Raw genomic sequence first — 19269 nt, 5'->3', positions numbered from 1 at the left:
AATGTGATCCTTAAATCGAGCTTTAAAGGACCTACCAATTTGGCCTATATAGGATTTGCCACAAGAACAAGGAAAAACTCTACCTTTAAGAATATCACTTTCTAGCTTATGATATCTTGAAAAGATTTATACAAGTTTCATTTCCACACATATTTTGAGAAAGAAATCAATGAGTAGACACTTTGCGAAAAGTAGGCATCCAACTTCCCTTTGGATTGTAGAAAAAGACAATAATGGCTTCTCCTTAGTCTTGTCCATAAGATTTTTCCTTTTATTTTATGGATATTTTTATTTTGGTTTTTGTACAAAATTTATGGATCAATGTGTCCTTTCGGAGTAGATAGAGATTTTTATAATTGGTTTTGGCTTAATTTTGTAGGAATTTTTTCATACTATAAGTTTGTAAGATGTTTACTTAGATATATAGATGTGTTGTAGGGTGTTTCCTTAGATATATAGATGTGTTTTTAAAGAATAAATAAAGGTTTTGAGAATGGTATTTATTTTGTAGGAATTTTTCCATCTTATAAGTTTGTACCATGTTTATTTAGATATATATAGATGTGTTTTTAAAGAATAGGGAAAGGTTTTGGGAATGTTATTTAAATATTGTGTTTTTAAATGTGTGATTATTATTATTATTTTAAAAAATGTTATAAAAATATATAATTGTTATAATTTTTAAAGGACAAAATCTTATGTATTTAGTGTAATATATGGATTTTGCAATAGGGTATAATATAATGGTGATGTTTGTAATAGATTGTTTATGTATCTCTAGTCATATGTTACTTTTTTGGTGATTCCACTAGGGAATTCCCATAAATCCTTTAGTCTCTGAAGCGAAGGTTCTCTCCACTTTCATGTCTCTTTTTTCCTCCATTTTTCCTTAGGCTATGGAGTCCTCTTTCAACACTTCTAACTTTCCCCTGTCCCTTGCTTCTATGATTGTTTAGATCCCTCAAATCCAATGGGAGCTCTTTTAGTAGGTTTCTTAGCTACAAGCCCTTTCGCTTTCCTAGTTTGTATCTCTTTCCTTGACCTCACAACCTGGGTTCCCTCTCTATCTTGTTACCTCATTTCATCATCTTGGAGCCTCATTTAGGGATATCTCTTTGTCCTTCACTCTCCCATATTTATATTTTTTTTGGAACCTCACATTTCTATCCTTTCCCCTTCTCAACATGAGGACCTACCCACCTTATCATTAGTAGATCATGGAGGTCCCTTTTCTCCTCTTCCTTTAATAGTCTCCATGGTATGTGTGTTACCATTCCACCATATGGTTTCCCCTTTCTCCACTATAATGGCTCCCCTTCCTCAACCCAAAGCTTCAAATTGGAAAACATTTCGCTAATGTGGTGCTTAGTATACACTCAAGTACCATGATGCAAGAACTCACACAAGATGGGTTACTTGTTATCTTCACTTCATAATTGCCCTCTCTTTTCCTTCTTAGGCCTAATCTCAGATGTGGTGCTCTTGATGCATATTGGGCATTGTCCATTGGACATAATACTTATATTTCGTAAAGAATATTAATTCCACCACATCCATTCTAAAATATATATTATCGTGTTTCCTTAATCCAATATGTGCTCCTCATGGAATCAAAATCCTAACCTAGATATCATGAATGGATTAGTACCTCTCTATCTCCTTGTTTCCTACCTTGACTCTTCTAAAGAAATGTTTTCTCTACCCCTCTTTTGGATTTTTGTGTGTTCCCTTGGTTCCCTTCCCTCTCTCTCCTTTCCCTCATCTCTCTCTTTCTTTACTCTTAATTCTTTTTCATGGTTGTCTCTCTCCTTAATTTACTAGTTGGTGATTGGTTCTATCTAGGTTGTTATCTCATATATGAGCCTATTCAAGATGGATTCTCCCTAGATAGAATTGATAATTGCTCCTCTAGGTCTCTACCTCAAGATATTGGCCTTAGTGGTAGCATCATGTAACATGCAATGATTGAATCACTTATATTTCTCTAATGCATCCTACTTATCACCTCCTACCTTTGTTAGTTCAACCTTAACATGGTTTATTGTTACCTCTCACCTGTCAATTCTTGTCACCCCTTTTCCTTATTGGTGCTCTGTAAGCATCATCACCTCTTACATCCTTGCCATCTCCTTGTTAATGTATGTCACTTCCCATGTCCTCATTGGTGTTGAATTTGTGTAACCATCTCTTATGCTTATACTAGCTTTGTACTGCTCACATTATCCCCATGTCGATATATGTTGTCAAATGTCTTCACTAATGCCTTGGTAGTGTTATCATATCTGCACTTTTGTAAATTCTTTTCCAACATTTCCATTTCATGTCATATCTTATGTTGCATCAACATTTCTATCCTTCACCTTATCTCCTTATTTTATCTATTTGCCTTCACTTGCTTATTGTCTTTACCTGAGAGTTGGTATCATTATCCTTCCCCTACATGGGCCAAATAGGTAAAAAAAAATTCTAGGTATATATCTTTCATGTGTACTAAAATCATAACGTTCTTATCTCTCAGAACTTGCACTACCATCTCTCGTGATTATGTTTGTGCAAGGATTATTGTCTTACTCTTACACTTATATTTCACCTTCTAATATTTCTTTCATAATCTAGTACTTTTATTCTTTCCATCATAGTTATATTCATTGCATTTACTTTCATAGTAATTAGACTTAATCATTTTTCTTTTCATAATGTAGTTTGTATTTCACTTACATGGTTATTAGATTTACTTACATCTAATTTCATATTTTAGCTATAACGTTTCTTTCTTAGTGGTTAGTATAATCTATCTTCATTCTCGACATTCTTTACTTATCATTGATTTCATTGCTTCCCACTCTTTTTCATTTTTTGTTCATCTTAAACATGGTTTATATGATAGTTCATAGGCACATGTGTTGCAACTCTACTTGCTTGAACTGATTCTATGGTTATGGGGTCGCATGTCAGCATTAGGCATATGGTGTCTAAAACCCTATACAATTATTTTTTGCAAATATAATCTTAATAAAATAGAAAAAGATGCAATGAAACCCACACACGCGTGCACACACACACAAAACACACATTTAACACAAATATTTTACCTTAGAAACCCAAAACTAAGAAAAGCATATTTTTATTTTCAATATATTATTTCTTTCCAATGTTACAATACAATATGTATATCCCATGACATCTATAAAACCCCAACCCATTAAACTTTGATTAGAATACAACCTTGGTTCCTTAATTAGAATTACAAAACCATGGGTTGAACCATCATGCACCACAAAACCATTAAAAGCAAAAACCGTGTGTCTAAAATCAACAAAATGGATAGGAAAAACCACCCTTTTTTGGAGTGGGAGGTTGGGGGGTCTCCACCCTGTGACTATCGCATTATGTCCAACACATATGAACCATGTTGCATGGAGCTACTCATGCAAAGAATAGAACATATACCTAACATTCTCCCGCTAGATGCATATAAGGGGGCACAAAAGTACATCATCAACAATCCAAGGCATTAATGCTCATTGTTTCTCTATACCAAGAGAACTTCTCAATGATCATAGACATTGTTAGTGACTCTACAACATTATTCAATGTGTTCACTTTCACCAACAACACCTTGTTATCTTCAACCATGTCTCTCACAAAGTGATATTAAACATCAATATTCTTTGTCTTTGAATGATAAGTTGGGTTTCTATCTATGAGGATTACACTCTGACTATCACAATCCATCCTTATAACTTGTTGTGCCAACCCAATACCTAAGCAAAACATTTGTAACCACAATGCTTCCTTGCTTGCATGAGTGGCTGCCATGTATTCAACTGATGTAGTTGAGAGCACCACTATAGAATATGTCTTACTTATCCAATCAACTGCTCCTCCAAATAGGTTAAACACAAACCCACTTGTAGATCTTCTATCGTCTAGGTCTCTAGCCCAGTTTACATAAAGAAAAAACATGTATGCTTAACATTCTATCCTATATGAACTTCCTTGGTAGAAATTCATAATTAGTAGTTCCATGCGAATACCTTAAAACCCCCTTTACTGCTACCTAGTACTCTATAGTAGACCCAGCCCCCAAGGCGACCTTATGGAAGTGGGGTGTAAAAAAAATCTCTTCCCATAACCATCTTGTACCTCTTTATTGAATTCACCATCATCTTTTGCTCATTGAAAGCTTTCCATTTATATAAATTTTATCGCATTCCAAGCTCTAGGCACAAATTTATGTCCTCACAGGATTTACTAGTATATGACATGTAATTAGCTTCTGTATAGCTGACATGTGGATGACACATGGTATCCCCTCCACATCTCACTTACATATTATGGAACATTTTCAAAAAAAATAACATATTCATGCATTTAGCTTTACATTTAACAATGCTTGCAATTATGTAATGTATAAGCATACCTATATCTATGTTTTCCATTGGTACATTTAAAATTTATTCATGCAAATTTATGCAATGTATCCTTGTGTTTTTCTCTCTTTTTGGTTTTTGTTTTGTCAATGTACCATTTCAAAGGTATGTATCTTGAAATGGTGCATTTGGAAGGTCTACCTAGCACTCTAGTGCCTCATCCACACACTTCCCTTCTACTTGCTTAATTATTTGGATGCCTTCCTCTTCAATCCAAACACAACACCAAGGACTATCATCCTCTAGTGCTCTTTAGTGTTTCGAAAATGATTGTATCCCAAATATCAATTATAAGTAGGGATGCGTTGGATGCCTCTAAATACTGGTGTAATGTTGTATATTTTCCCTAGCCATCCACCTATGATTTCATACATGTTTTAACTGGTTGATAATCATTTCATGTGTACTTAACTCATCCTAGGGATTCAAGTATTTGTACATACAATAGCATTTCATATAATCAATAGTCATGTGTACAATGCTATTTCAAATCACTTATTATTGGGTTATGAAATCATTTGCTTTAGACCTAAAGCCCTTAGGTAATACTCATGGCTTGAAGTGCACAATGAAACTTGTATTCCCTTCCTAGCTCACCCAAACCCACAAATTCCTTAAATGCATTCTCAGATAGAATTTTATTAAATTGTGAGTGTATTACTCACTTGCATAGTGGTTTCCCATCATGACATCTCTCATATACACAAGTTTTTAGGAGTTGTATAATTCCCTAGGTATTGGCAGCTGCCTTCCTTACCATACCCATCACGTGCATCCATGCAACAAATGCATTCAAGCAATCACATTAAAATTTTAATTCAACTTTAGAGGAATTCTTACCCAATTCTTTCTACTTATGAACCATTGTAACAAGCCTAATTTATGTACTTACATGGCCACCACTACCATATTTATCTAGATGAGAATTTTTCTCAAGGAGTTCACTTGGATCCTTCTTGGAGGAATGATTATAGAAGAGAAATAACTATTCTAATGTAAGAGCAAGAAAAAATAAGAAGAAGGAAAGGGTGGGGGGTTTGGGGTGGGGGTGGCTAGGACTTGGAGGGTGGGGGGAAGGGGAAAAAGAGGAAGAAGAGATGAACAAGGGGGAAAGGGAAAAAAAAACAAGTTCAAATAAAAGGGAAAGGGGGAGACCGAGGAGGTGAGGATGACATATTAATGACTTAGTCTATGGATAAGTGGTTTCAAGAGGTGTTGAGTTTATAACCATCTTCTCTATTGAAGTTTTCAGGATGCTTTTCGATCTCCAAGGCTTACCAAATAAGACGGGTTGAATGGAGAGGGATAGGGGAAAGGATTTTGAATGAGGTGCTTGGTTTTGAAAGAGTGTTCAACTAGAGTTAACTTTGAGACTTGGTTGTGGGTCATGTCAACAATGTGATCCTTCAATCGAGCTTTAAAGGACCTACCAATTTGGCCTATATAGGATTTGCCACAAGAACAAGGAATTTGGTAAACTCTAGGGCCAAGCATTGGATCTAGCTTATGCTTAGGAGACCTAAATCAATTTTTTAGGATTTTACAAGGTTTAAATAAGGTTTTAATGTTCTTTTTTGCTAAGAATCTTGAAATGTTACCAAATTCATTGTTCTTGTGACAAGTCCTATATAGGCCAAACTAATAGGCCCTTTAAATCTCGATTGAAGGAGCACATTGCCGACATGACCCATAACCGAGTCTCGAAGTCAGATCTAGATGAACACTCCTTTAAAACCAAACACCTCATCAACTTTGACCAAACAAAAGTCTTGGCCCCTTCCCTTCTCCAGTCAACCAGTCTTATTCGAGAAGCCTCGGAGATCGAAAAACACCTCGAAAACTTGACATGGAAGATGATTATAAACTCATCGCCTCTTGGAAACCCCTAATCCACCATCTAAGTCATTAAATAGTCGCCCTCCTAGTCTCCCCCTTTCCCTTTTATTTAAACCTGTTCTTTTTCCCTTTCCCTATTTTGTATCTCTTCTTCGTCTTTTCCTCCCCCCCCACCCATTTTTTCCTATCCCCTTTCCTTGTTCTTATTTTTTCCTTGCTCTTACCTTAACTGAGTTATTTCTCTTCTATAGTTATTCCTCTCATCTTTCATTTTGATAATTTATAATATTCATTATATTAAAGTTTTTATTTTTCTTATTATTCCAAATTCCTCTATTTCTTTCCTTTTAATTAATTTTGTCCCCTTTTGGTTTGTCATTCCCATCCCTATTCTTTACTTATAATTATTAGAGTAATTTGTGTTCATCTAATAATTAATTGCATTGAGAGGCGCTCTCTAGTATGGAAGAGATGTTGTAATGTCCTTTTCCGTCTTATTATGTAAACATTTTGACTCGGTCAAATTACATAAAGATTGAAATAAAATAAAATAATAAGAAACACAAATATCTGCATAACTAAAATAATAGAAATAAAAAATTTTAAATTAATAAGTATAATTTTAACTATAAAATTATAAAGTTAAATTAAGTTACCATAGTTAAATTAAGTTACCATATTTTTTCCTATAGTGTTTTTCTCTAATGTAATCTATTTAAAAGCATAAAATTCCAATAAAAATAATTAGAATTTTAGAAATTCTTCCTGTTTTAATGATTTTCTTAAAAATATATATATATATATATATATACTGTTTAGTTTATATTGTGAAATTATTATAAAATTTTATAATATTGTTTTTATTTATTTGTTTAGTCAAATCAACTATAAAGTTAGCTAAAATATCCTAACCTATGGTATTCAAACATAAAGTTAGAAATGATCCAAAGAAAAGTTTTGAAAAGTAGACTGTCCTGCAATAGATTCTGCAATTAGCATGTCCTGATGTGAAAATTTTCATTGGAAACACTAGCATAAAATACAAGTCCTGGGCATAAAAGAGATAAGTACTTGATATCCACGGCCACTGTATTTGCGCTGGCAATCTTATAAATGTGGCGGTGCTTCGTGTCATCGGAAAGGCCGGAGATGAGTCGAGTCATCACTAGAAATTATTTTGAAATATTTTTTCAGTTGTAATTTAATCATGTTATGGTCTTTTTAAATATTATAACGTAACTTTTTATTTAAAATAAAAAAGTATATCATAACTTTAAAACAACAAATAATATTATTATAATATTAAATTAAAATTTTAATTAATAAAACATAGTTTGAATATTACGTATTATATTTTCAAAAAATGATATTTAATTTTTAAATAATTAATAAATATTATAATATTAAATTATTAATTTAAATCTATTTTAATTCTAGATTTACCAAATTTTGAGAGGGAATACATCTCTTTTCAGTGTAAAAAAAATTGATCTCTCTAGGTGAATTAAGATTGATATAGGCTAGTAATAATATTTGTTCTATTTGCATATTCTTTTTATTCGTCTAGTCAATTTAATAATTATTATCGATATAAAAAACAATAAATTATTATTAAAATCATCATAATAATAATAATTTAATCCAACTACATTGATTTTGATAATCTCAACATCTCAGCCGGCAGACGTCCCCTCAGATCCGATTCATGGATCCTCCAAGACATTTCCCCGATCTTCCAGCAGGATCCCCTCCTCCATCCCGTGACTGGCTGGCCCCTTTCCCGCCCCTCCTCTCTGCAGCTTCCCCCTATATTTCTCCCCCTTTCCTATTTCATCAGCGCTAAGTTTGTCACTGCTTCCAAGCGTTTTTGTTCTCTGGCGATTTTTCGTGTGCTGTTTTGGTTTTTGATCCTTCGCTTCTGCCTCAATGATAGCCTTTGCCCTCTCTGTAGCGATCCGACCCTCTGGACAGGCCTATTCTATTTTATCCGTTTGATTGTCCGCGTCTCCAGGCGGTTTCAGGCCTTCAAGTGCCTAGCTTCGTGGCTTGTTGCTACTGTCCCCGGTGCTGTTTCATCTTTCGTCTGCACCCGCTCCTTATCTCATTCACCCCCAGCAGCAAATATGGCACGCAATGAGGATTGTCTGCACTGCGCGGACCTGCAAGTTGAGTTAGAAGAAGTCAGGGCTCAGCAGCGTATCTTGGAGAATCAGCAGAGGATCTTGGAGACGAGAATTGAAGACCAGAATCGCATCATCAATGATAAATACCGAGCTGAAATCGACCTCTTCCTGCATAGGGTCGCCTCTCTTCATGATCAGTTCAGCCATTTGTCAAACCGATGCAGTCATGCTAAAGAGTCGATTTCAATCCTGCAGTATATGATGGATAAGCGAAACTAGGCAGCCCCTAGTTCCTCAAGTGCCAAGCAGGCAGAACCGGATCAAAATCCAGAGGAATCCACCGCAAGGCAAATTAGTCACATAGAAATAGATTAAAAATGTTTTGCAAATGTAAATTTTGGTTGTTCCAATATGTAAGAAGTTATAGTAGCTCAGGTAATTTTAGATGTAGAACATGCAGGAAAAGGATCAAGGAGAAATCCTTATTTTGTAAGTCCTCTGATCCAAGCTGCCAGCGGTATCCAATGTATCTCAGGAGCTTTGACTCCTCTTTTTTTCAGCCATTAATATAGCAACCGACTTTATTAAAAAAATAAAATAAAAAAATTTAATCCAACTAATTGAATCATTAATGTTCTCCTCTTTCTCTTTGTGTGAGACAATGTATTTGTATTAATAAAAGAGAGTAAGATTACAAAGATGTTGAATAGAGGATGAGGGATGGGAACTATAAGCTTCTCCATGAATACTGAAACTAGATAGCCTCATTTTTTATTTCAGTTGATACCAAAATTCTATATCTATATGTAATTTTTTTCCAAAATGTGCCTAAGAACAAAAGAACATTTGGAATACATGCACTTGTCAATTAACAAGACCAGTCCTAAATTTTGTCTTGTTCTGATCTATGTGCTGAGTTTTGTTTGCCATGGGATTTTTCATGGAAGAGATTCAATGCTGAGTTGAGAGTTCAAACATAAAGACCCTACCCCCCTTTTGCATGCTTGGTTGGCCAAGTTATCAGTCTCTTTATTAAATCTTCTTAGAACATGAAACAATGAAATTGACTGAAATTTAGTCATCAATCTGTGAATTCGGGATAGAACAACAACCAATTACACATCCTTGGGCTTGCGATCCATGACCAAAGCCCTTATAATATTCCGTGAATCCTCAATTACAACAATTTGTGAAATTCCTTTACTGTGGGCAATCTTTAGGTTTTGAAACAAGGTGTAGCCTTTTGCCATATTGTTAGTCCGGTGGCCAAGACTCAATTCATACATATCCTCATTTTTCTACCAGGATCAAAAGTGACGCTCCCCCCCCAACTCGAGACCTGCCACCCCTAAATTTCCTTTTGAGGCTCCATCAAAAAACAAGAGAAAACTATTCATTTCTGCTTGCCACTAATTGAACTCTTCTTTTGTCATTCGTAGTATCCAATTTCTCTGTACTGAATTTATGGCTCTCGAAGAAGACTACCCTTAGAGATTGATCCCCACTCTATTAATCCAATCTCTCTCCTCTAGTCTCAACATCGAAGATTTTCCATTGTTTTCTTGGTGGGAGATGATAGCCTATAGACTAAGAGCCTTGTTAGCGGTCACCTCTAATCGATGTTCTTTTCTCTTAAAATTGCATGGTCTTGGATGAGCGAGATCTCCCAACACATGAATTTCAGGAGGGAAATCTAGACTCGTTTGAGAATGGCCTTGCCTATGAAGGAGCCCTAGTAATGAATATGCCAATTCTTTAATATAGCCTCCCAATCATTGCGGAAGAAAATTTTGTGTCTAAGGCCTATGATCGAACACTGCCAAACCTTCGTTGTGAATGAGCAGCTCTAGAAAAGATTTGGAATATTTTCCAATTGATTATTGCACATAACACACCCTAAAGGTCCCTGTATGCCTTGTTTGTGCATATTTTCAGTTGTCAAGATTTTAGAATAATTTTTTTAATTATATTGTCAATGGCCAAATCTTTTGCCATTACCAATTTTTAATAATGGCTTCTCTATTTATTCAATCCATTTAATGTTCACTCTTCCTTTATAACCATCCTAGCACTCATTTTTGATCCACTCTTATTTACTTGAGTCCTCGATGATGGGTGATAAAGACCACTCAAAATGTCAACTCAAAACCTGCACACAACAAAAATTCCAGAAATTGACATTAAACATGATTTCGAGTTGTGGAAATATACACAAAAAAGTTAGAATTCATTTAATTTTTATAATTTTACTCAATCTTGAAAATGTGACATATATCATCAAATAAATGTTTTGATGTTTATATGAGAATGTCATTTAGCATCAAATATGATTTCGTAAATTTATTGAAATAAAAAACAAAATCATATTAACAAGTGTTGCAAGCAGCCTAGTCCCTTCCACTTAAGTGGATGTTATGCTTTTAGAAAAATGGAAATTGACATATGAAATAGAAACATTAATTGCTTAATAAGGGAATCTATGGACTTGCATGAATTTTTGGTGGGTACTAACCACTACTAAGTTTGCACATTTACACTTTTACTCCTACATGTTAAAGCATCTAAGAAAATATAAGTAATGGTAGGTAGTAACTAGGAATAGGTATATTTATTTCCATCTTGTTTCTATTCATTTTTTATGCAAATACTTGCTTAAATTATGGTGGGACATTTAAATTGATGGTAAATAGGTTATTTACGTGAGTATGAGCTATTTTCAAGGATTTTAATTATGAACTTTAACCATGAATATTATGATAACTTAGAATGTTCATTATATTAAAGTTTTTATTTTTCTTATTCTTCCTTATTTCTCTATTTTTTCACTTTTAATTAATTTTGTCCCCCGTTGGTTTGTCATTCCCATCCCTACTCTTTATTTATAATTATTATAGTAATTTGTGTTCATTTAATAATTAATTGCATTAGAGGCGCTCTCCAGCTCAATGTGGAAGAGATGTTGTAATGTCTTTTCATGTCATGTTATGTCAAATTACATAAAGATAGAAATAAAATAAATTAATAAGAGGTGCAAATATCTGCATAATAAAATAATAATAATAATTATTATAATTTTAACTATAAAATTATAAAGTTAAATTAACTACCATATTTTTTCCTATAATATTCTTTTCTAATATACTTATTTAAAAGCATAAAATTCCAATGAGAATAATTTGAGTCTTTGAAATTCCTTACACTTTAATAATTTTCTTTAGTTTATATTGTAAAATTATTATAATATTGTTTAGTCTCATAGACGAGAAAATTTCATTCATTCATTCATTGTATTTGTTTAGTCAAATCAAATATATAAATAATGCTTGTTTAATCAAATCTAGTATAATAAATAGTCCTTGCAAGTTCCTAGAGTGAACTAAAATATCCCAACTATGTAAGTAGTCCTTGCAAGTTCCTACAGTGAACTAAAATATCCTAACCTATGGCATTCAAACATAAAATTTAGAAATGATCCAAGGAAATGTTTTGAAAAGTAGAGTGTCCTGCACTAAGGTCTGCAATTAGCATGTCCTGATGTGAAAATTTTCATGGGAAGCAACTAGCATAAAAGGTCTGCAATTAGCATGTCCTGATGTGAAAATTTTCATTGGAAGCAACTAGCATAAAAGGTCTGCAATTAGCATGTCCTGATGTGAAAATTTTCATTGGAAGCAACTAGCATAAAATACAAATATTGAGCATAAAAGAGAGAAGTACTTGATATCCACGGCCACTTGTATAAATCTCGCGGTGCTTCATGTCATCGGGAAGGCCGGAGGTAAAAACCCAAAATTAATTTTTTTTTTTTACGATGGATTTGCTGGTGATAATAGTGATTGCATCGAGATTCTATATGTATGTATGTAGCATTTAAGTTTTGTGAAATATTTATAATTATTTTTTTTAAATTGCGGTAAAAGTTGATTGGTTAGAATTTAGTGATGATAAATTAGTAAAAATTAGAGTGTTATAAATTATTTTGAAATATTTTTCTAGTTGTAATTTAATCATATTATGGTGTTATAAATATTATGGAGTTATTTTTTATTTTAATTATAAAATAATTAATAAATATAAAGTTTAGGGGTTTTGGATAAATAGTGATTTGTGTTTTGGTGAGGTATTTCTTGATGTAAAGTAACTAGTTCAATTTTCTTCTTGTGATTGGGCCTATATATTGGACATGATGAAGATGTAGTCACACTAAACTTATATCTATATATATATATATGATATTTAATTTTTAAACAACTAATATATATTACAATATTAAATTACCAACCTAGATTCATCTTAACTCAAGATCTACCAACCTTTGAGGGGGAATAAATCTCTTTTCACTCAAATAAAGGTTTGCACCTCAAGAGATTTGATCCCTCTTCGCCCTTGGTATATCCAGAGTTAAGATGGATCTAGGCTAGTAATAATATTTGTTCTATTTGCATATTCTTTTTATTCGTCTAGCCAATTTAATAATTATTATCGATATTAAAAAATAAAAATTAAATCATCCTAATAACAATAATTTAATCCAACTTATTGAATCACTAATGTTCTCCTCTTTCTCTTTGGGTGAATTTGTCCATTTTTTTTAAAAACCGAGACACTGTATTTGTATTAATAAAAGAGAGTGAGATTACAAAGATGTTGGAATGAGGATGAAGGATGAGAACTATAAGCTTATCCATGAATACTGACACTAGATAGCCTCAATCTTTATTTGAGTCCATACCGAAATTCTATATTTATATGCAAAAATTTTCAAAAATGTGCCTATGAAAAAAAGAACATTCGAAATACAGGCACTTGTCAATTAACGAGATGAGTCATGAATTTTTCCCTGTTCCGATCTATGTGTTGAGTTTTGTTTGCCATGGGATTTTTCATGGGGGAGATTCAATGTTGAGTTGAGAGTTCAAACATAAAGACCCTTACCCCCTTTTGCATGCTTGGTTGGCCAAGTTATCAGTCTCTATATTAAATCTTCTTAGAACATGAAACAACAAAATTAACTGAAATTTAGTCATTAATCTGTCAATTCGGGATAGAATAACAACCAATTACACATCCTTGGGCTTGTGATCCATAACCAAAGCCCTTATAATATTTTGTGAATCCCCAATTACAATGATCTGTGCAATTCCTTTATTTTGAGCAATCCTTAAGCCTTGAAACAAGGCATAGTCTTTTGCCATATTGTTAGTCTGGTGGCCAAGACTCAATTCATGCATATCCTCCTTTTTTCTACCAAGATCAAAAGTGACCCCTCCACCCCACTCAACACCTACCACCCCTAGATTTCCTTTCGAGGCTCCATAAAAAAACAAGAGAAAATTATTCCTTTCCACCTGCCACCAATTGAACTTTTCTTTTGTCATTCACAATATCTAATTTCTCCGAACTGACTTTATGACTCTCGAAGAAGACTACCCCTGGAGATTGATTCCCACTCTGTCAATCCAATCTCTCTCCTCCAATCTCAGCATCAAAGATTCTCCATTGTTTTCTTGATGGGATTTGATAGCCTATAGACTAAGAGCCTTGTTAGCGATCACCTCTGATCGATTTTCTTTTCTCTGAAAATTACATGGTCTCGTATGAGCGAGATCCCCCAACACATGAATGTCAGGAGGGAAATCTAGACTCGTTTGAGAATGGCCTTGCCTTTGAAGGAGCTTTGGTAATGAATATGCCAATTCTTTAATATAGCCTCCCAATCATTGGGGAAGCAAAATTTGTGTCTAAGGCCTATGATTGAACACTGCCAAACCTTCCTTGTGAATGGGCAACTCTAGAAAAGATGTGCAATATCTTCCAATTGATTATTACACAGAACACACCATGAAGGTCCCTGTATGCCTCATTTGCACATATTTTCAACTGTCAAGATTTTAATTTTTTTTAATTATATTGTCAATGGCCAAAATGTTTTTCCATTACTAGTTTTTAATAAATTTTTCTCTATTTATTCAATCCATTTAATGTTCACTCTTCCTTTATAACCATACTAGCATTCTTTTCCGATCCACTATTCTCTGCTTGAGTCCTTGATGATGGGTGGTAAGACCACTCAAAACCTGCAGACAACAAAAATTCCAGAAATTGACATTAAACATGATTTCGAGTTGTGGAAATATACACAAATAAGTTATAATTCATTTATTCTTTATAAAAAAAAGTTTAATCTTGAAAATGTGACATATATCATGAAATAAGTGTTTGATGCTTATATGATAATGTCATTTACCATCAAATATGATTTCATAAAGTTATTGAAATAGAAAACAAAATCATATTAACAAGTGTTGCAGGCATCATAGTCTCTGCCACTTAAGTGGATGTTATGCTTTTAGAAACATTGAAAATTGACATATGAAATAGAAAAGTTAATTTCTTAATAAGGGATATGGACTTGCATAACTTTTTGGTGGGTACTAACCACTACTAAGTTTTCACATCTATACTTTTAATCCTACATGTTAGAGCATTGAAGATTATAAGTAATGGTAGAGCTATTTTCAAGGATTTTAATTATTATTATCCAATTATTATCGATTTTTAAGGTCATGGCCAAGCCAAACACCAAATTGGTGTATGAGACCCCCTTGTTTGTGGGACAAGGGACCCACCTCTGCATAATGATTTAATTGCTAAGTCTACGAAGGCATACATACTCTACCCCCTCTGGTTTTGAACATGTGACCTCTTAGGAGGAAACACGTGCTCTTAACCATTAGGCCCTCTTATGAAGTTTAACAATGAAAAATCATTGCACCAATATTTAAAATCATGACAGAAATATTACAGATACATCCATAAATTATGGCAAAAAAAATCTGAGGTAGTTATCCACATGGCACAAAGAATGCAATAAGACCTTCAAATTTATGGTCCAATGAAATGTTTGAAAATTATTATTTTTAATAATATTGATAAATAAATATTTATTTTTCAAAGTTAAACATTATAACTTGGAGTGATCAATGTTGAACTAATAGTGATCAACAGACAAATCAATTGCTATAATCCTTCCATGGCAGGGACTAATACTAATTATGATTTTAAATATATCCAAAATCTTAAAAAATAAGTAAAGTAATAAAATTTTCTTCTTATTCTTATTATTATTTTTTATTTTTTACAGAAACGAGTATGTTATATTCATTCCAAGAAATAAGAGAGAAGAGCTCCCCATTACATATAGGTTGAAGTAATCAATGGAGACGGAGAGACAAAATTCATGCCCGATCCTTCCTTTTCAACTGTTACATTTGCACTAAAAGTTTCAAAAGTATCTACTACATTTTACTTGAAGGATCTAACAAACTGCTTGAGAAGCATAATGCAGTTGCATAACATATGAGAAAATTATATATGATATAAAGCCGAGAACAAGAGATATCTTCTGATGATTTGAGAGGAGAGCCATATCGATCCATGTGTTGAGATTCCTAATAGTCTTTGTTGAAATACTGTTCCTCTGTCTTCTGTATTTTGCTGCCACATTCCAAAGAGTTTGAACCTTCTTCTGGTTTTTTTGCAACCATCTCTTGCAGCACAGTTGTTAAACACACACATGGCAGAGACAAAATAGGAAAGATAAGCATGAGATTGTATCTATTATTAACAAATGATATACATTTATAGCACATTCACATGACCTTTGGTTTCGTATTCCAAGGTCTCTTGGACAACCTGAGACTATTCAGCTTCCACACCAACCCTTAGGTGTCCAACATTCCACCCTTAATCAGAAGGGGTATGTATGAGTCCAAGAAGAGAGATGTAATACAAAATGTGCAAAAATGCATGGTAGCACTAGGATGAATGTGCGCTCTAAAATGTTGGTATAAAGGGTGGTGGTTTAAGGATGACTACCAATACTGGAACGCCTAGTGCAGTTCCCTGAATTCTTCCAAGTCTGGTATGAAGCTCAGGTCTTCTGCAAGAGGAAGTGCTCTTGTGAAGAGGGAAAGCTTCAACCATGAAAGGGAGGTCTCACCCTGCATAAAAGGGAGAACCTCAACCTAAAAAGGGAGGTCTCAAACTATGATGGTTTAAGGATTACTAACAACTCTGGAATGCTTAATGCAATTCCTGGAACTCTTCCGAAACTGGCAAGAAGCTGAAGTCTTCTGCTAGAGGAAGTGTCCCCAATTCTTTGAAGAGGCATCACCGACTGAAGGGATGCTCAGGGCCATATTTGCCTCTGGCTACAACTCTGAATCTGGTATGGCAAGTTGTGGCTCAAGCTTGCTTGATGTGGCTTTGAATCTTGTAGATGACCATCATTTCCCCCCTGTCAGATACAAGGTGAGAAGATGAAGAGATCTCAACTGCAAGACTTTTCAATATTCGAGAACAAATCCTGTTATATGAGTGAAATATCTTCTTTGTTGTTGAAGCCCATTGCCAAGAAGCGATCCATCCAAGATGAATCATTGTTCTTGCAGGATGTTTTTTTTGAAGCATCTCTTTGAAGAATGACTGGTTTTATGACAATGCTTACATGGATGAAGATCAAAATAGTGATCTTTCATATGGCCAACTCGGTCACAGTGTTGGCATTTCACAATCTGTTGTTGTTACTGTGGAAGAGGAGCATAATCTGGAACAGCTAAAGGTGAACTGTCATGAAGGAATCTAGCACTCAAACTAGAAGGGCTTTGAGTAATTTGGAATATGAAAGGACACGTCCTTGTCATATCCAAGACCAGTTCTGTGCTTGTTGTGGACAAGCTCTTTCCAAGGTCTGATGATGGGCTTGGGAAGTGCAAACTGAACTTTTGCATTGCATGTAACTCTGCTGCTTTATTGGGCAATGGATCTATATCAACTGTAACATTATTGTCTTACTGTTTATGGGAGTCTGCTTCAACCTTCTTAACAGAAATAGGTTCAGAATGATGACTCCACTGCTGTAATTCTTCATGTTGTAGTTGAGATTCAAGCTACAAAAAATAAATATGTTCTTGTGCATATTGTGGACAAGTCTGAAATTCTGAGGGAGAGCTGTTGCTGATTTGGAATGTGTCATGAGAAGTAGATTGTATCATAGTTTTCAAAAACTCTAATACTTCACCAATTTGAGTCATTTTCTCCAATGTGAAACCCAACAAATGAAAGTGTGAACTTGTGCAGAAAATGTGCCAGCAATAAAATAATCAATGAGATAAGTGAGTAACAAATTCAAGATATTTCTTTCAAATATCTACCATTATCTTGCTTAGATACCAGATAGAAGTCATGTTTAGAGACAATCTTGAATATATCAATGTTCCTCCCTTGTTCAAAGTGAAATGTTCAAAGGTTGTTGCCCATAATTTAGAAAATATAGAGAAACTTAGAATTTCAAAAAGGCTTCCATGGTGTTTTCTCTTGAAAGATAATCACCCATCTAGTCTCTGCGCAAACCCTATCACTTTCTTGCCAGGAAATTTCATCTGTTGAAGCGTATGGTAGCTACTCTAGTGGTAGTCATTCGAGTGGTTTGTATAGGCGTACTGGATACAAGGTTATTGTGCATGGACTACCTAGCTCTGCATCATGGCAAGATTTGAAGGATCACATGCATCGTATTGTTGATGTATGCTTTTCTCAAGTTTACCGCAAAGGAAATGACATGTGGGAGTTGTAGACTACACAAGCTACGAGGATATGAAAAATTATATAAGAAAGCTTGATGATTCAGAGTTCCACAATCCATTTTTTCGATCGTGGGCGCAGTTATTCTCGAAGTTACTCAAGAAGTTAAAGTGAGAGAAGTGCTAGAAGTTACGATTCTCGTCAGAGTCATAGTCGAAGCCGCTCTAGAAGCCCGTCTGTATATTCAAGATCAATATCACGATCAAGATCAGCCTCAAAAAGTGCATACTCTCCCAATCGTAAATCTTACTCCCTTTCGAGCTCATGTTCCTTTTCCAGGTCTAGATCGAGGGCATCTTCTTACAAGAAATCAATTTCTCGAAGCAGGAGCCATAGTTTGACCATACCCCATAATACTGAAAAGCGAAGCATTAGTGCATCTCCATCTCGGTCTCGGTCTCCATCTCCTTCTCGCTCTCGTTCACGGTCACGTTCACCTTTGGAGAAGGCGAATTCACGAAGCTGATCAGGATCGAGGTTCGATGCCGGTGTGGTGTCCACCAACGAATGCAACGAACATAGATCTTGTAAATTACCCATATGGTGTGATTGTTGTCATTTAGAGTGAAGGGTGTGACTGTTGGCATTCAGAGCGAAGGGTGCAACTGTATGGTGTGACTGTTGGCTACAGGATCTCTAACGATCCAAACCTTTGAGGCAATGAAACGATTGTCCTCTACCACATGTAGAGGAGGAAAAGAAAGAGCGAAAATGGTAGACGACGTCTGTATTATGGAAGTGGGTCAGCTCCCTCAAGGGAAGTAATTTCAATGGTTTCTACTTGTCACATATTTCGACTGTCTCGTTGTCACAATCCTCTATGACATAGACTCAAGAGCTTCCTTCGTTCAAGTCCATACTTAAGCCTTTGTAGTACGCTCCAACAAATATTTAAAGAAGAGAACGTGATAATGCTCTATAATAAATTTTAGCAACAAACCATTCTTGATCTCAAAAAAATGCAGAATAAATTTCAAGTGTCAGTTTGTAAGGAATTGTCATTCATGTTGTAGTCGACATTCCTTTTCTGGATTGCTATGGATTTTCTCGCTGAATAAACACACAATCAAAAAATGCCTTCAAGAATCCACCAATGCTGAGCATATTCCATAAGCTCTTGAGAATCCAAGTGTATTTTTTGGAAGCTCGGAAATTGTCGTAGCAGCACTATATTTAGTCTGGTCTCACTAGGGTGTATCATTTCATATTGAAAAACAATATATCCAACTCCC

The 19269-nt window shown here is 34.5% G+C and overlaps 1 pseudogene; it reads left to right on the top strand.

The window, feature by feature from the left end:
* The first annotated feature begins 13979 nt into the window (after positions 1-13979).
* LOC149138949 (uncharacterized) lies at positions 13980-18503 on the top strand (annotated as a pseudogene).
* Positions 18504-19269: the final 766 nt, after the last annotated feature.

Source organism: Pinus tabuliformis, chromosome X (genome assembly GCF_031772625.1).
Source record: "Pinus tabuliformis cultivar Carrire ecotype Pingquan chromosome X, CPIR1, whole genome shotgun sequence".
Classification (NCBI taxonomy): Eukaryota; Viridiplantae; Streptophyta; class Pinopsida; order Pinales; family Pinaceae; genus Pinus; species Pinus tabuliformis.
The sequence above is the reverse complement of the archived record's forward strand: the minus strand, read 5'-3'. Positions and strand labels throughout refer to the sequence as shown.